Raw genomic sequence first — 17,854 nt, 5'->3', positions numbered from 1 at the left:
TGGAGAAGACACTAAAAGATGACGATATCTCCCTTGTTCATGGATTGGTGGAATTAATAATGTTAAAATGACCTTATAATCAAAAGTGTCCTATAGTGTCAAAAAATATAACATATCAAAATACCAATGACACACTTCACATATCTACAAAAAAATCCTGAAGAAGCCATAAAGAAGAATTAACTTATGTTACTTGCAGGAAAATAATAGGTCAATATTTAGCTTGTCTTATTCATACTATAACTATAGATCTCTTTTCTATGGAAAAGGATGAGAGTTAATTGGTCCTTAGAGTTCATCAACATTCAGCTTGTATTTAGTGCTATAATAAATGCTGATTTTATCACTAGAGCCAAGATGACATAGCTGTGGCTGTTAATTGATTTTCTTAAAATGCCAATATCTAGATTGTCCTGGGATCATTAACAATACTGTGGCCCATACTTGGAGAATTTGGAACTGGGCCAAACATGCTACAACCTCTCATCTCAAGTAAACAGAGGTAGTAGATCCTGGGGCAGAGGCAAAACCCACTAGTTAGCCATGCCCAGAGGACACCACTGAAAAGTAGATATTAACTAAGGAGGTCTCCATGCTAGAAACAAAACTCTCCACTGCAATAAATCCACAAGCCTCAACACAAATCAAACAAATAAATAAACAAAAATAGAAATATGAGAAGACAAGCCAACGAAATGCCTCCAAAACCACCCAACTTCCCAACACTAATCAACGGGGCATTGAAGAGGAGGAAAACAAAAGCCTTACACTGGGATTATTTGAAATGGTATCGGGGGGATAACAAAACAGTTCAGTAAGGCAATTGTCAAGCTCACAGATGTAAGTAGTACGATATGGGCAAATTGAACAATATCATCACAGACTCTAAAGCAGACATTAATAAAAAGATAGAAGAACTAAACAAAATGATGCAAGGAGAAAGGAAGGATTGAAAATCAACAACAGGACAATAAGGCAATGGCAAGAATGTCAAAACCTACCAGCAATAACTCTCAGTGTGAATGTCTAAAAATCAATGAAGAAATATCAGAATTGAACAAAATTTTCAAAGAAATGGTACTCAATCGCTATCTACAGTGTTCCACCCAACAACAGCAGAATGCATATTTTTTCAGTACCACATGAAACTTTCTCCAAAACAGACTACTTACTAGCCAATAAATCAGCCTTTAGGAAATGTAAAAGAATTGAAATTATACTGCACAATAAAGTTAGAAATCAATGACAAGCTTGGCATGGTGGCATATGCCTGTAATCCCAGCACTCAGGAAGTTGAAGCAGGAGGATCACCATAAGTTCAAGGCCAGCCTGAACCACATAGCAAGACCATGTTAAAAAAAAAAAAAAAAAAAAAAACAGAAGAAGAAGAGGAAGAAGAGGAGGAGAAGGAGGAGGGGGAGGAAGAAATCAATGACAAAAGAAAACAGAAATTATGTGACTTTGTGGAAATTACACTCAATAGCAATTATACTCTTATCTAAACAATGGATTACAGAAGAAATCAAAATATAAGCAAAACAGTCTAGAATTAAATGATAATGTCATCAAAATATACCAGAGGGCCTCTCAAGCACAAGGTCCCAAGTTTGATCCCTTGTACAAAAAAAAAAAAACCCCAGAACTTATGGCACACATGAAAGCAGTTCTAAGACAGAAGCTTATTACTATGAAATGGATAAAATGGAAATAAAGTTTTTGTAAATGGGGAGGGGGGCAGGTATAAAGAGAAAAAATGAGAACCAAGACCTATCATGTAACAGTACAAGATCCCAATGATGAATATAACTGTACTGTATACCTAAAATGTACCAATAAACTCAATGACAGAAAAAAATTAAAAAATGAAAGAAACTTATAACTATGAATGCCCATATCACAAAAACAGAGCAAGCTCCAAAAAATAATTACTTGAAGGTCCTAGAAAAACAAGAATCCAAACCCAAAGCTAGTATAAGAAGTAACTGCACACCAATATAATTAATGAATATAGATGCAAAAATCCTCAATAAAAGACTGGCAAAGAGAATTCAGTGAATCATCAGAAAGATCAAACATCATGACCAAGTAGGTTTCATCCCAGGGATACCTCAACATATGCAAGTCAATAAATGTAATACATCACATAAACAGAAACAAGGGAAAAACACACAGTCATTGCAATAGATGTAGAAAAAGCTTTTAACAAAACCCAACATCCTTTCATGATAATAACACTGAAGAAAATAGGTACAGAAGGACCTTATCTCAACCTGATAAAAAGCTATTTATGACAAACCTACTGCCAACATCACACTAAATGGGAAAAACTGAATGCTTTTCCTCTGAAATCAGGAACAAGACAAGGATGTCCTCTTATCACCACTTTTGTGTACCCAAAACATTAGAAAGAGCAAGAAAGGCAAGAAAAAAATGAAAGTGATATGTGTAAGAAAGGAAGTAGTCAAATTGTTTTTATTTGCAGATGACATTGGACCCAATGTCACTGTACCCAATTGCAGATGATCCTCTACATTGAAGATCCCCAAAAATATACCAAAAGACACTTAGAATTAATAATCAAATTCATTAATGCAGCAAGATAGAAATCAACCTACAAAAATCAATAGTTTTCCTGTACACTAGTAATGAACCTACTGAGAAAGAAATTAGGGTGAAAATACTACTCACAATAGCATCAAGAAGAATAAACCTAACTACAGAATTAACCTAACCACAGAAGTTAAAGACAACTATAATGAAAACTATGGTACTCTGAAGAAGAGGATATCAGAAAATGGAAAGATATCCTTTGTTCTGGATAGGCAGAACCAATATAGTCAAAATGGCCATACTTCCAAAATTGATATAAGATTTAACACAATCCTAATCCATTTGAATTCTGGGATACACATGAACACTGTAAGCACCCAAGATGACTCAGAACCATCTCAATTATTATCAATCTTGCCTCAAGACCCAGTGAGAGGCACCCAGGCTGGAGTGCACTTCCTTTAAAAATCTGAAAGCCTACCTATCTGTGTGCTTTGCTGTGGTTCTTATTTCCATATCACCCTGACACCATTTTTTCTGTTCATGCCGCATTACTATCAGCATAGACCTTCCCTGAGCACATTTTTCTTGTGAGTCTCAATACATATATCAGCTTTTCACTTATCATTGGATGTATGCTTTGTAAAAGAGCTTGGAATCTATCTGTTGGACACAACACATGGTAATACATGTACCAGCTCCACAGAAGGAATATAATCATTATGTACTATATATGTACATATGCAAAAAATAGAAAGGAGGATGATTCAGCGATGAATAGAGGGAAAGGAAGAGAAAGGAGATGAAAAAGAATTAATTTCCCACAAGGAAAGTAAACATTATGTATTACACTAATAAACTGAAATTTAAGAAGAGGGTAATGAGAAAAAAATAAAGTAGATTTTATCTATTTCTAGTGTATCACCTCCCAATTAATCTGGTAGTTCAGACTCATACACATTTGATGAATGAATAAATTAATGAACAAACTAACAATTCTCCCATAGTGGCTGCCTCTATTCCTACATTTTATTGGCAAGACTTCCTCACCAACACATTCTTTCAGTCTGTCTACTATAACTGACACTGCCAAATGGAACATTAAGAGTTACACATTTTTTCTTTGGTGTCAAGTGGCTTCCAAACTTCCTCAGGCCTATGGTATAAATGGTTATCCCACCTCTCTTCCACCAAAAGCAATGGACAGAATATGTCAGTCTTGGTGCCAGGTCAAACCCAACTTACCTTAGGCAAGCAAGAGAGGTCTGGGTCTAAGAAGGGATGGAATTACCCTGAAAATATCGTTGTATTCCCTCCCACACTGTTCCTTGTTAGAAAAGATCCTAACACACCTGCACATGGTGAGGTGGTGATTTCAGGCAAATAGACCCCTTCACCTCCTCAGAGCTAGCTTTGAAAAAAATATTTTTCTTTCTACTCAAATATATGATATGCTTTGATTTGTTCAGCAGCATCTACAGCCATACCTCCCTGAACATGCCCAATCTCGTCTGATTTAGTCAGCAGCAATCAGATGAACCTGAGTATATAAACCTAAGTGTCCAGTAATAACTTCTGTCAAGACTTATATCCCATCATATCTTAATATTAACTATAAGTAGCTATGAAATTGTAAACAAGATTTTGTTTCCATATTTGTTTCAGAAATGTAGTGGGCAGAAATTCTGGGATGATGGTATTGTGAGGAATAACCCCCATTTAATTCTGAGATCAGACCAAGGACTGGGAGTGCACCAAAAGTGAGACTTTATTTCTCAATCTTGCAAGAGCAAGTGCCAGCTTACCTGGCAAGCAGGCACACCTGGGATGGTTACAGCGAGCAATTTATCCCCTAGCATGAAAGTCCCTTCTTTCAGTTCCTCAGTGGTTTGAGTACTATAAGGGGTACAATCTTCCTAGATGCTACATAGGTTTTATTAGGATATACCCTTGCCCCATTCCCTCTGCAAACATTTTATCAGTTTAAACACAAATAATTAAGGCACAGATAGGCAAATGCCAGTACTTTTCCAATTAAATTTAGCACAGTAAAGCCATACTTTATTGACTACCCCTTCCTCCTCCATTTAGGGGACTTGCAGGTACATTATCTCAGTCACATCCCCAGGCAAGTAGGCAATTTTGTCTATTAGTAGCTTTCTAATCAAAATTATATACTTCACCTTGAAAATGGAATGGTTTAAGTTACACAACAAGGAAATACAAATAAAAGGAAAAAAATAGTGAAAAGAAATGTGGGTGGCAATTTCAACAAAACTAATATGCAAGTAGACATAAAGAAATTCAAGAAAGAACGAATAAAAGAAAACTTTTCTTTACTTCTCCAAGCTGAAAAGATATGACATTCAAATTTCAGGGGCACATGATGTGCAAAGCAAGATTGGTGAAAAATCTAGATACATTCTAGTGGAATCTATGTACTCCAATGATGAGGAAAAATTCATGTAAACTTCTCAAAAGGGATCAAGTTTCAGTTATTCACAGAGAAAACAGAATCAGAATTGTTATATTTTTCACTGATAGGATTAGAAGCCAGAAAAAAAAAAAAGAAACTACTAGTTAGAAACTTGAAAGAAGATGATTGTGATCGAAGAATTCTATGCCTAGCCAGAATATTATTTACATGGAAGCCAAAGTACCCTTTTATTGATGGGCCCCTTTCCCCTGCATTTGCCCCACTATTCCTATACCTGAATAAGCAATAAATATTTGGATATCTTGTAATTGTGGCTCCAGTGTGATATGTCTTGATGCGGATATATATCAAGGGAAATGACAACACAGTCAAAAAACGGCCAGGTTCAAACCATGAAAGAAGTAAAAAAGGAACATTTTCAAAATAAAAGTAACCAAAACTTATATCACCTATGCACTTTTTTCTGAAAAATTCATTCAAGACACAACACCTTAGTCAAAAGAAAATTAATAACAAACTCATTGTAGGATAAGATAAAGCATGCAAGAAATAATATGAACCTAGTAAAAACATGTATCTAACAGTATGGTGGCATAATATATAAATAATTTCAGAAAAAAGGGCACACTCATCAAGACCATGAACAGAAACCAAAAGAATATTGTCTTAAATGTGCTGAGGGAATTATCAATCTAAGCTTGCACATTCAGCTAAACAATTTTCCATTAACTAGGTTAAACCTTTTATTCTAAAATAAACAAAAACTGTAAGAGTTTACCTTCTACCGAGATTAATGAAGGAATTTTGTAAGAATGTACTCCAGGAAGAAAGAAAATGAACCTAAAATTTTCTGAAAAACAAAAACTGAGCAAAAATATTAATAAACATCTAACCAAATGGATAAACTGAAACATTCATAGGTAATTCTATCTAATTTGTAGTTTTAAAAAGATAAAACTGAAACACTAGCCAACAATGACAAATAATTTAATGGAAGATGATCAAAGTTCAGGATGTTCTACTGTTCAGTAGGGAGTGGTAAGGTATTGAGACTTTGTTAAATTAAATATAAATGTAAAAAATCCAGAGGAAACTCTGAAAAGAAAAATGGTGTTTGATTTCTAAACAATTGGAGGATAAACACAAAGAAACTATCATTACAGGGTATATGCACAAAGAGTTCGTGTCTCATTATGCCAAAGAATGGACTAGAGAATGCAGGAGGTAAGTTTATCAGAGGAAATCTCCTGAAAGCAAGATGGCATCTAAAAGTGGGTAGCCACAAGGACTCTTTGTCTAGGCACTTTTATACATGGAAATAACCACATCTCAGACCACTCTGAGCCAAGGTGAGGTCAACCTATTAAGCAGGATAGTTCAACAAAAGGTAGAAACTCAGGGCAGGTAGCAAGTGCACTTTCCCAAGCATCATTAATTGTAACTTAACTAAAATTACCAGTTCAGGCAGAAAATAGACATTCCCTTTGGGAAAGATGGGCAATGATTGTTCTAGCTTCTTCCTACTGGAGGGAGTTGGCATGATAGTTGGTAGTTGGGGACACTCTCCAGGGTGTCTATCTAAAGGCCCTCAATAGATGTCAGGTTTCCTTTTTCCTAGGACACAAACAGCCTTGAGTCTGAAAGAAACAAAGCTTATTAAGCAATTGAGTATACAAGGCCTAAATTACAGTCCCAAGAGGATAAGTACTCCAAAAGCCAATATTTTCCTCCACCAGTATAAGCTACTTATGTCTTCCCATAGGGAAGTCATCCAGGGAACATCAGGTCTTGATGTGGTACTGATCTGCTCGTGAAGATCTCAAAGGACTAGCGAGACATTGCTCAAAAAGTCAGGAAAGTACATACACCCAACACCAGAAACTTTCTGCATTTAATTAATGAGATCCTGTAGCTTGTTCCAGTCCTCACCTGGAAGAGCCCTGAGGTGCTGGATAAGTGAAGTAGCCCACAAATCCATCATGCACTAACTCAGCATATTCTTGGGCCCATACCAAAAAGGAATTTAACACTCCCTTCTCTGACTGGATAATCATGATCATGAAAATAACAAGAGGTAGCATGCCAAAGTTACTTATCTGGAGGTGTAGTTCTCTTTTGAACAAGAACTATTAATCTTCCATTGGCTTGCAGGAGAATTCACTTGGTAGATCATAAGGTTGAAAAGTTCCAGGATCCCAGGCCTTGAGTCAGAAGTGGAGTATCCAGGAATCAAAGCCAGCTACAGAGACAGACAAAGGAGTTAAGACATTAAAGTATATGGCATTTATTTGTTACTGTGGTACAGACTAGCCAATATTAATTAATATTTATCATTAAATGTGATTATAAAGGCAAGTTACAGAGCGGAATTCAAGAGAACTATCTTACAAATGTTTTTTAAACTATATGTGTGTTTTTTTATATATGAATGTAAATTTATCAAGAATCAACAATTTTTATCTCTTATAAGGGGAAATAGGACCTCAGGAAGAGAAGATAATAAAGGGATTCTGTGCTTTTATATTGATTGAATTTTTTAAAAGCCTACATTTGTGTATTATTTACATAATTAAATATTTTCTTAAGAAAAAATCAATTATTTCTGAAATATAATCTAGGGTTGCATTCAAATCTCCAACATTTTGCATGTATCAGTGCTTCTTTCTACTCTCCTCTCTTCCTCACATTAGAGGATAAAGGCTGCAAATGTTGAGGAGGATAGCTCTTCAACCTGGGAATCCCAACTGATGGCCTCTCCAATGGTGCTGTGTGGGAAACGCATTATTAGTGTTGTTACCTGACAGCAAGTTTATTGTTTGCATCAATCTTCTGACAGTGCCTGAAACTGGAAAATTAATTAGATTGAGAGTTAAAATGCAATTTCATTATGTTATGAACAAAATTATACCCCACCATCAGAGAGCATCCTAGTCTAAACTCCAGTATTCATTATTAAACAAGAGTTGAGATCTCTGATGATGGATGATTTGAACAACTAGACTAAATTGAAGAGAATGTAATTGTTTTCTAAAGCATTCATTTCTGGTGATGGTAATTCTTCCTGATTCTTTTAACACTTCATTCTAAAGTAATTTTCCATTAGGTTTTCTGCTGTGCCCTTTTATAGATTAAAAGGTCTGTGACATCATTTACTCCTCCTACAAAGGAAGATCTGTACAAAGTAAATGGACAAGTTGCTTCTATCTTCAAAAGGCATGTGCCTAAGTTTAATACTTTGCCTACACATAGATGTATTATGGGATTTGAAATTTTATATCAAATCATCTACAATCACTTTTACCTCAGGTTCTTCCTATAAGACGAAAAATAATTGATATTCTCTTTTAGGTCTGTTTCTATACATGGACTTCCATGGAGTTAAGCTAATAATCTTTTGACCATTTTAAATACATTTTTCGTGTGATCATTTGCATGAGATATTTTTAAATAGTTTGAACCATAAAAAAAACTGCAGTTCTATTGAGACTGATACTTCAAAATGTGAATGCCTGAAGATATCTCCAAAACAGTAAAAAATAAACCAATCAACTGTTAAAAGGATACAGCAAGTACATCTAATACTGTGTTCAATACTAGTAGTAAATATGATATCAAATACTTTCTATGAACCAGGCATTGTGTATATTACATTTAATTCTCCCAATAAGATGATGAAGATATTGTAATATTTCTTCATTTTACAGATTATAAAATTGAGGGTTGGGGATTTAGGCCACTGGTGTCACCACCTGCCTCACAAGCTCACAGTCCTGAGTTCAATACGCAGTATCAAAAAAAAAAAAAAAATGTAGCCAAGGACATTGAAGTCTATAGAAGTTAAATTCGTCAGTCTAGTAGGACTGCTATAACAAAGTCAACAAAGTGAGTGGCTTAAACAATAGAAATTTTCTTATGACTCTAGCGTCTAGAAGTCCAAAGTCAGCATAGTTAGCTCCTTGTGAGGATTCTACAGTAAGTCCCCAAGTTGAAAACTTTCACAGATGTACTGTATAAGATTCGCTTTGTCAGATTATGAACAAATCCAACTTACCAACATTGACCTAGAAAGGAACTTGTTTGTAAGGTAAGGACTTACTATATTTTAAAAGGCCTCTCTCCTAGGCTTGTATGTAAGCCTTCACATCATCTTCCCTCTGTCATGTGTGCATCTAAAGTTCCTCTTATAAAAACACCAGTCAAATTGGACTAGGGTCCACATTAATGACCTTACTTTAATGTAATTGATGCTATAAAGATGCTAAAGGAGCCAGGCATGGTGGTTCACACCTACGTAACTGAGACACACACGGGTAGCTGAAACAGAAGAAAGGCAAGTTTGAGGTCAGCCGAGGCAACTTAGCAGGACCTTGTCTCAAAATATAAAATAAAGTACAGTCTGGGATGGTAGAGTGCTTCAATCCCTACTACCCAACCCCCCAAAAAAGTATAGGCCTAGAGTCACATTCTGAAGTAATAAGGGTTGGGATGCCAGCGTGTAAATGTGAGGATGGTGAAAGACACAATGTACACCCATACTGGTGGCAGAACAAGAACTTGAGCTAAGGACTGTGACTTCAGAACCTAAACTCATAACCACTCTGCTGCTTTATGGTTCAACTCTTCATCATTCCCCTGCCTAAAAAATACTTATTTGATAAGTAAAGAGGAAGGCCTCTTTCATATTCATTCAATATGACGGATTCAAAACCATCCGTCAAATATTTCTGGCACCACCCTAAAATGTCCAAGGCACTACAGCTACTCCAGTGAACATGACAAAGTTCCTATTCTATAGTTCCTGGGCTCTAGGAAAGTGAGAAAGGACAGGCAATAATAAATGCTATGATAGTAGTGATAGTTGGCTTCTTTACGTGGTGAACTATTACAAAGGAACAGATTTCCAAAAGATTGCCATAAATCAGGGCTCTTATGCAGTGTCAGGCTTAATTAATAATTTCAAGTTTATAGGTAATGAAGACACTCACAAAATGACTGAGATATTCAGAGAAGTTCTTCAAGTTGTTCTTTCCCATGGGACAAGCACTCTCAACCCCAAAGAAATTCAAGTGAGATTTTTTAAATGACATTCCTAGATTACCCCACACAGTGGGAGGAAAGTTTACATTATTAAGACTTAAGAGGGGAACCAAGACCTGTCATGTAAAGGTACAGGATCCCAATAATGAATGTAACTATATTGTATACCTAAAATGTACCAATAAACTCAATGAGAAAAAAAAGACTTAAGAGAGGAGAGGTTTGTAAAATGAGGTATATTGCTGAAAAACATTTTTGTAATTCATTAAGTTTATTGGTACATTTTAGGTATACAATATTATGACATTCATCATTGGGAATTTGTACCTTTACATGACACATCTTGCTTCTTTTTTTCCCCCCTATCCTCCTGCCCTCCCTTCAAGCCCCTGCCCTCCCTTCAACCTATCGTTCAAAAACTTTAATGAATAACCAGGAAAGATAGTACCTTATTTAAAGAAATAAATAAAGGCACTGAAGAATGTATATCATACAAATGAACTGTAAAAGTCAACTAGGAAAAAAATGAACCTACATTTTTCAGATGAATAAGCTAAAAATGAATCTATATTTTTCAGATGAGACCTAGAACTGTTTCCATTCAAATCCAAAGTCTTTCCAGGGAAGGGAACCTAGGCCCCACCATAAGTCAGCTTCCCACGCTGAAAATTCACACTCTTATATAATAAGACAAGGGAAATAAATATTGGGAAATGCCAGGATCATTATTTATACATTCTAAATAATAAGTCCTATACGTGCCTTGGGGTAAATATATACACTGTTAGCCACTGATCTTTCACTTCACCACATTGCTCAGGGAGCTGGATGAGACTGCAGTGCACTCTGAGATACTGACAAGGATACAGTGACACCTACCTGCAACTAAGAGGTCCTTATCAAGCACAACACTAGAAAAATAAAAGCATAGGCTACAGAATTTACTAGACATGTATGTGGTCATAGTTTAAGTTTTTCTATCCATTATTTTGATTTTTCATAGATGTGTTCTTCAAAATAAAATGAGTGAATAGTCCTTAGAAACAATCTGTGGTTAAGAGAGGCCAAGAATTTATGTTTATTGGTGTTGCTCTCAGGATTTTACAAGGCAGTGTCCTCCAGAGTCTAGCCATAGTCTTAGAGCCCACAGCAAGTCTCACGCAAGTTGGTATCAAGGATCTGAACTAAAAAGGCCTAAAGGCCAGTGGTGGAAACTAGAAAGTCTATACCAGAGGGGTGAAGGATCTGTGCCACCAGGCTGAGAGATCTGCACTGGAGCCAGGAAATGGCACTCAAGGTGAAGACCAGAGCTCCCCTGAGAACAGTAGTCATCCCTCACGACGATAAGAACAACCAAGTTTTCTTAACAGGAAAACCAGACAAGGGAAGCTTCTCCAAGAAGCATACAATCTTCCCACTCCAGTTCTCTTTTTATGCCATTGGCAACAATCCTCAGGTGAATCGTCCAGACCCAGAACAACACTGACTCGATTCAGTTGGGGGTTCAAATTTGACTATTAGTTAATCCACCACAGTTTGGTATAATTATAACTCCTCTGTATATTCTTAATGTTGGGTACGTGGGAAATTTAGAAGAAAAATTGGTAGATATCTCATATGGAAAAGATTAATATATGTGCATACATGGTCAATGACTGCAAAGATAAACTGAAATGCATCTGCCTTCCTTAAGGGAAAATTATTCAGAACTTAATTGCATATTAAACAAATCTTCTCTAAAATGACCTACAAAAAATGTTTGTAATTTATTAAGAAAACATAAAAGTACTTCTTAATGGAATTTTACATTCACAAATTAAAATGTAATTAAAAATAATGATTCAATGAATGAAATAATTTGAATGCAAACACCTCTAAAATTCCCAAACTCCAGCTTTCCTTTTTACATAAACCTTTCATCCATGTATTGACCAATTCCATTCTCTTAGGACATGGTAATGATAACAAAAGCCATCAGGTAGTGGTGCTTAACTATCTTATAGGTGGTTAGATTGTGCAAATGCAGAAAATTCATTCATTTTTTTAAAAACAAGGTGCTATGATAGGTGATATGTATTTTTCTCTGTAAAAGGCATATACAGAGCAACACAATTTATAGAGAGCAATATTAAAACAGAAACATTAAACTTGCTGGAAGGTAAGTTAGGCAGAACTCTGGAAGACATTGGTATAGGAAAAGACTTTATGAACAAATCCTCAGTAGCACAGGAACTAGCAGATAGAATCAACAACTGGGATCTCATCTTACTAAAAAGCTTCTGTACTTCAAAAGAAACCATCAGCAGAACTAAGAGACAATCTACAATGTGGGAAAAAATTTTTACCAGCTGTTCCTTAGACAAAGGAATATTATCAAGGATGTATAAAGAACTCAAAACAATCAGCCCCCCCAAATATAAAGACCCGATTCGAAAATGGGCATCTGAAATGAACACACATTTCTCAGACAAAGAAGTAAAAGCAGCAAGTAAATATATGAGAAAATGTTCCACATCACTGATCATTCGAGAGATGCAGATGAAAACAACACTGAGATTCCACCTCACCCCACAAAGAATGGCTGCTATCAAGAAATCACAAAATAACAAATGTTGGCGGGGTTGTGGGGAAAAAGGAACCCTTCTCCATTGTTGGTGGGAGAGCAGACTGGTGCAACCACTATGGAAATCAATATGGAGATACCTCAAAGAGCTTGGACTGGAGGTTCAATTTGACCCAGTCATCCCTCTGCTGGGTATCTTTCCAAGAGAACTAAAAGAATCATATACTCCTAAGTGAAATAAATAAGTCACACATGTGTAAATACCAAATAGTTTCCCTGGTGTGAATAATCTGCAATAAAACATAAGATCCTAATAAGATTACTGTCATTTAGAAATGAGAAGAAAGGAGCTAAAGGTGTAGGGAAGGTGGGATGGGTAGGGGAAGGGTAACAAGGGAAAAGAAAAAAATGTGAGATAATGAAAAGATGAAAATAAAGTGTTTGTAGATGAGGAGGGGAGGAGGGGATGAAGGGAGGGCAGGGGTAAGGGGAAAAAATAAGAATCAAGACTTGTCATGTAGAGGTACAAGATCCCAACAATGAATGTAACTGTACTGTATCCCTAAAATGTACCAACAAACTCAATTAAAGCTGAAAAAAAAAAAACTCATGGCAGTTCTAAAAGACTAACAATTTTTACTATGCTAAGTTCTAAAGTTCTTCATTGGCAAATGTACAATGTTTGGTAGTTTATTCTCTTTCTACACTACACAAAATTTTAACACTACCTCTTCTTCATTTTAAAAATAAATAATAGATTTTAGTATAGATTTCTAACTAAAATGAAGCACTTGGATACAAAAATTGCCTATGATTAAGAAAATTTGAAAATTACAATTTTTCACTGAAGTACTTCCAAAATAAAATTAGAAATCAGTAAAGATGATCCATGGTTGAAATAAAGTGTTTCAAGAACACTTTTCTGTTATTTTATCAAATTAGTAGCACAATGAATTGCTTAGATAAAAAACACTCAAAAAAACTGTGTTCACTGTATAATTAAAGAACAAATGAATCACCTTTAATGATTTCCCCTGTCAAAAAGAGGTAACTGAGAAACATTTAGAAAAGTAAATGAAAGTTAATGTTGTTACATCCTGTGGGTCTGGGGTTACCAGCCCACTCTCGAATATTCCTGAGCTTATCTCTCTCTCCAGTGTAGAAAGATAAAGAGGAGTAAGAAGATGGTGTAATGCAAAAATAGTTTATTTTGAGAAGGAAGCAGTACAAAGCCACCCCAAGAAGTAGGGGCCTCAGAGCTGAGTAATCACTGAATATGGATGGGGCAGCAGTCTTGTTGTATGAGGTAGGAGTTTGGGGGTCCCTTCCTTCCAAAGGTTGCTGCACTTGACTGGGAGTCAACTTGTTGCGAGGAGTTTGGATTTTGTGGGCTAAAAGGAAAACGGGTAGGCATAGCTACCTGCAAAATGAGAAACCAGGATAGTGTGCTGCCTTTACAGAAGAAAACTAAAACCACAGGCTGCCTGCTTTACAAGTAAAACCACAAAACTTCCTGCTGCTCACAATCTCAGTACAGAGGCTATTTTTCTTCTACTTTTTAAATGGCCCAGGTCCCTATTCCAATCCTACCTAGGCATTCGATATTTCCCTACATTTCCCCCTTGTAATCAAGAATATGACTGCTTTGGCTACTTCCAGCTGAAAGCAGGGGTTGGCTGGGGTAATGGATGATGTTCAACAGGATGTCAATCTGGCTAATGGTCCACACAGAAGGAAGGAGGAACTAACATGGTCGGCTCCATCTGGAGGAACATTTACATTTTTACAGCTTTGATTCCAAAAATCTTATGGTCCTCTGAAGAGAACTTTGAGATCTTCCATGGACTCAGGTGTTGCCTCAGTTCTACCAAAGGGGAATCTCTCTGCATGTCTCCCTCCAGAAGCCATCTGCAATTTCACCTGGAAATGGTGAAGCTAGGCATTGTGTCCTGTCACCTTAACTAAAGTAGGAATGGAATTACCATGTAAGGGCCCTTCATGGGTCCTGTGTGTTTATGTCCTGTGTCTAAAGCTTTAACTACAGTACCGGAGTTTCTGGGCAGAAAAAAAGCTTACTAGGTGGAGTGGGTCTGGAGGGTTTTGGTTTTTTTGTGGGGTTCTTTTTGTTTGTTTGTTTGTTTGCCTCAAGGCTGACGGGATTTGCTGGAATTGGGCTAAGGATCTCATTTGCCTCCAGGCTCCCTCAGTTTCTTCATTGACTAGGATGCCATTCCTGAGAAAGGTCTCCCATTCAGGAATTCAAAGGGAAACAGCCTCTGAAACTTGGGTGTATTTATGACCCTTAAAGGGCAGCAGGTAGGAGCTGTTTCCAAGTGGTCTTGCATTCCTGTACCAGCTTAAGCAAGTGCCTTTTGAGTATCCTATTAGCCTGTTCTACCTGTCCTGATAACCGTGGTCACCAGGTGCAATGCAGATGGTAATCAATGCCAAAGGCCTTGAAGATACCTTGAGAAACCTCAAAGCAAAAGACATTTTCACTTTGGAAGCTACAAGGGACCCCAAATGACAAGAACTCTGGCCACCTCTCTTGCTTTTTCTGATGTGGTAAGGTAGGCCTCTACCCACCTCTGTGTGTGTCAACCAAACCGAGGAGAATATGAATAAAATCAATTTGCCCATCCTCTCCAGGATAAGCACCCTGGTACTATTCTCTGAGTGGTTAATCAGGCATTTTGTGGGTTTTTTAGTACATCTCACAGCCCTTGACTACTTGCTGTACTGTAGTTTGTAACATATTTCAGTGCAAGACCTTAATAACTGGGGTAAGAGTATTTTTTCTGAGTTGGCAAGTATCATGGATGCCCTTCATTACCTCATAGGCCAGGCAATCAGGTACAAAGAGGCATGCAGTAGGGGAAACCCCCCATCTGTCACAGCTAAGGGTTCATCCCTGATTCTGGGTTTGTAAGACTTCTTGATCAGAGTACGCAGATGAGCTAGAGGGGAACAGACTGGCTGACCACAGAAAAGGACATTCTAAGTGTCAGGAGGCAACCACCTTGCCCTTTTCTTGCCCACAGTAACAGGATCTTGTCCCCTTTGGTGTTCAAGTCAACATACAACTATTTCATGAAACAGGTGTACAGCCTCAATTAGTTGTAAGATCTCTGAAGCATATTTAATAGGAGACCCCCTTAAAGTCCACAAGCCCTGTTCCCTCCAAATAGCATGGGCACAGACAACATGAGAGACGTGGAGTCAGTATGTTTACTCTACAGCCTTGGCTAGGCTGAAAGCATGAGTAAGGGCAATTCTTTTTCCAGCGGTTCCTCTGGCAGATAAGATAGAATTGAGGCTTGTGTGCACCCCCTTTTCACTGGGGGCAGTCTTGTTTGAAATGCCCTGGCTTCTTACACTGGTAACTAGAGGATAATTCACCCTCTAATGTTCTTCCCTTGAAATGCCTCAAAGGACAGCCATTAGACTCTGATTCCTCTTTCCTCCTGTTGGAACTCTGTCTGGTTGTAAAAGACCTTTGTGGCCTCTTTGAGACAGTCATCCAGTGACAGCCAAATCCTTTCCTAGTCCCCTGCCAACATTAGGAGCTTATGGCAAATGTCAGGGGCTGATTGGGTCAGGAATTTATCTTTCATGAGGACCTCTTCCTCACAACTCTAAGGATCTATAAGAGTATGCTTTATAGGATCCTTAAGTCTTTGTAATAACACTGACAGAGGCATTTTTTCCTCTTAATAAATCTGGCTGAATGGCATAATTTATTCGTTTAACTCTAGCTGTCTCTGGTCCCTGTTTGATGCAATACAGGAAATGGAGTCAGGCCTCTTCCCCTCTTGCAGTCTGATAATCCCATGGGGGCCTGGAGAATGGGCATGCTGCTTCCCCCATGGGGGCATGTGGGAGGTATTTTCCATTCAGCACTATAAACACATTTCCCCTATGGGTTTCATAATGAGTTTCCAGCCGTCACTGCAGCTCCTAAGACCATGCCTTTTTCTCCTGAGTTTAAGGTGTTACTCAGGAGGAATATGACCTCTTCCCAGATAAGTTTCAACAGTGAGTTCAGTCTCAAAGTCCCTACTATCCATCCTGATCATCAGTAAAACTTTCCCAAGTCTCACCTGATCTCCCTTGGCCACAAATAGATAAAGGGGACCTGACCTAGTTTCCCTCTCAAATTGTTTTTAAGGGGTAATAATCCAGCTGTGGGGCTTATCGCAGAGTAAGCAGGAGCCAGGCCCTGGCAACTCCCTCCCTCGAGGGTGCCCCACTTGTGATTTTTGGCTCCTGGCCTCATATGAATCCTGGTGTCATAGCAGCCAAGGGGAGTCAATGGAACATTGAGATGACCACTCAGGGTGATCCCTAAGGACAAAAAACAGCTGCACATAGGTCACCTTGTTCCATTTACCCTCCTTCTTGCAAAACAGGTCTTACTGGAGAATGATATTATAGGGCAGGGGATTTAGCTCAGTGGCAATGCAACTGCCTCACAAGCACAAGGTACTGAGTTCAATCCCTGGTACAAAAAAAAAAAAAATGGTATTATAGCTTAGGTCCTCCCTTCTGGCCAACTCTCCTGGTCTCCCAGCAGATATCTAATCCAAACATCAGTATAAATAAAAAATAAAGTCTTTTGCTTTATAATATGGGAGTCTAATTTCTTCCAGTGTTTTAGAAGGCATTCCAAGGGTGAGCAAGATAGAACTGCTAAAGATCTGGGTCCTATCTGAGGAAAGACAAAGGGCAATGTAACAAAGCCTCCCAATATGGAGGATACCTCTCTCAGTAAGTATTGTTAAAGAGAGTATATTATGACCTAGACCTTTGCAGTTGGCGCATCCCACCACCATTAGGAATTTGTCCATACTATACCTGAACATGGACAGGGGCCACCCAAAAGGCCTAAAAGGTTTGCCAGTTCCCTAATGCTCACCCCAAGGAAGTTGTCTGCCTCACCTTTGAGGTGATGTTCAGGAAGTGCTTTAAGCCAAGAATTCACTCTTTCCTTCTGGGGGGACCAGGGCCAGTAGTATGGAGGACAAGGTCTGGGGCCCCAATAGGAGTAATGGAGATAGTCCTTATACTTTTGAACTTGCCAATTATGGAAGGCCAGGGAGGTGTATCTGACCACCAAAAAGGGCTTTTAAATTACCTGCAGTGCCGTAATTTGTAATGTGGGGACCTCAGCACCTTGGGGCCCTATAGTATCATCTATTGTATATCTTTTCCTATCTCTCCTGCACTATCTTTGAACAGAAAATCTCCATTTAGGTGGAACCTGGAGC

This window comes from Fukomys damarensis, unplaced genomic scaffold, assembly GCF_012274545.1.
Source record: "Fukomys damarensis isolate Sample0158 unplaced genomic scaffold, DMR_v1.0_HiC HiC_scaffold_5, whole genome shotgun sequence".
Taxonomy (NCBI): Eukaryota; Metazoa; Chordata; class Mammalia; order Rodentia; family Bathyergidae; genus Fukomys; species Fukomys damarensis.
This window is presented reverse-complemented; position numbering follows the sequence as displayed.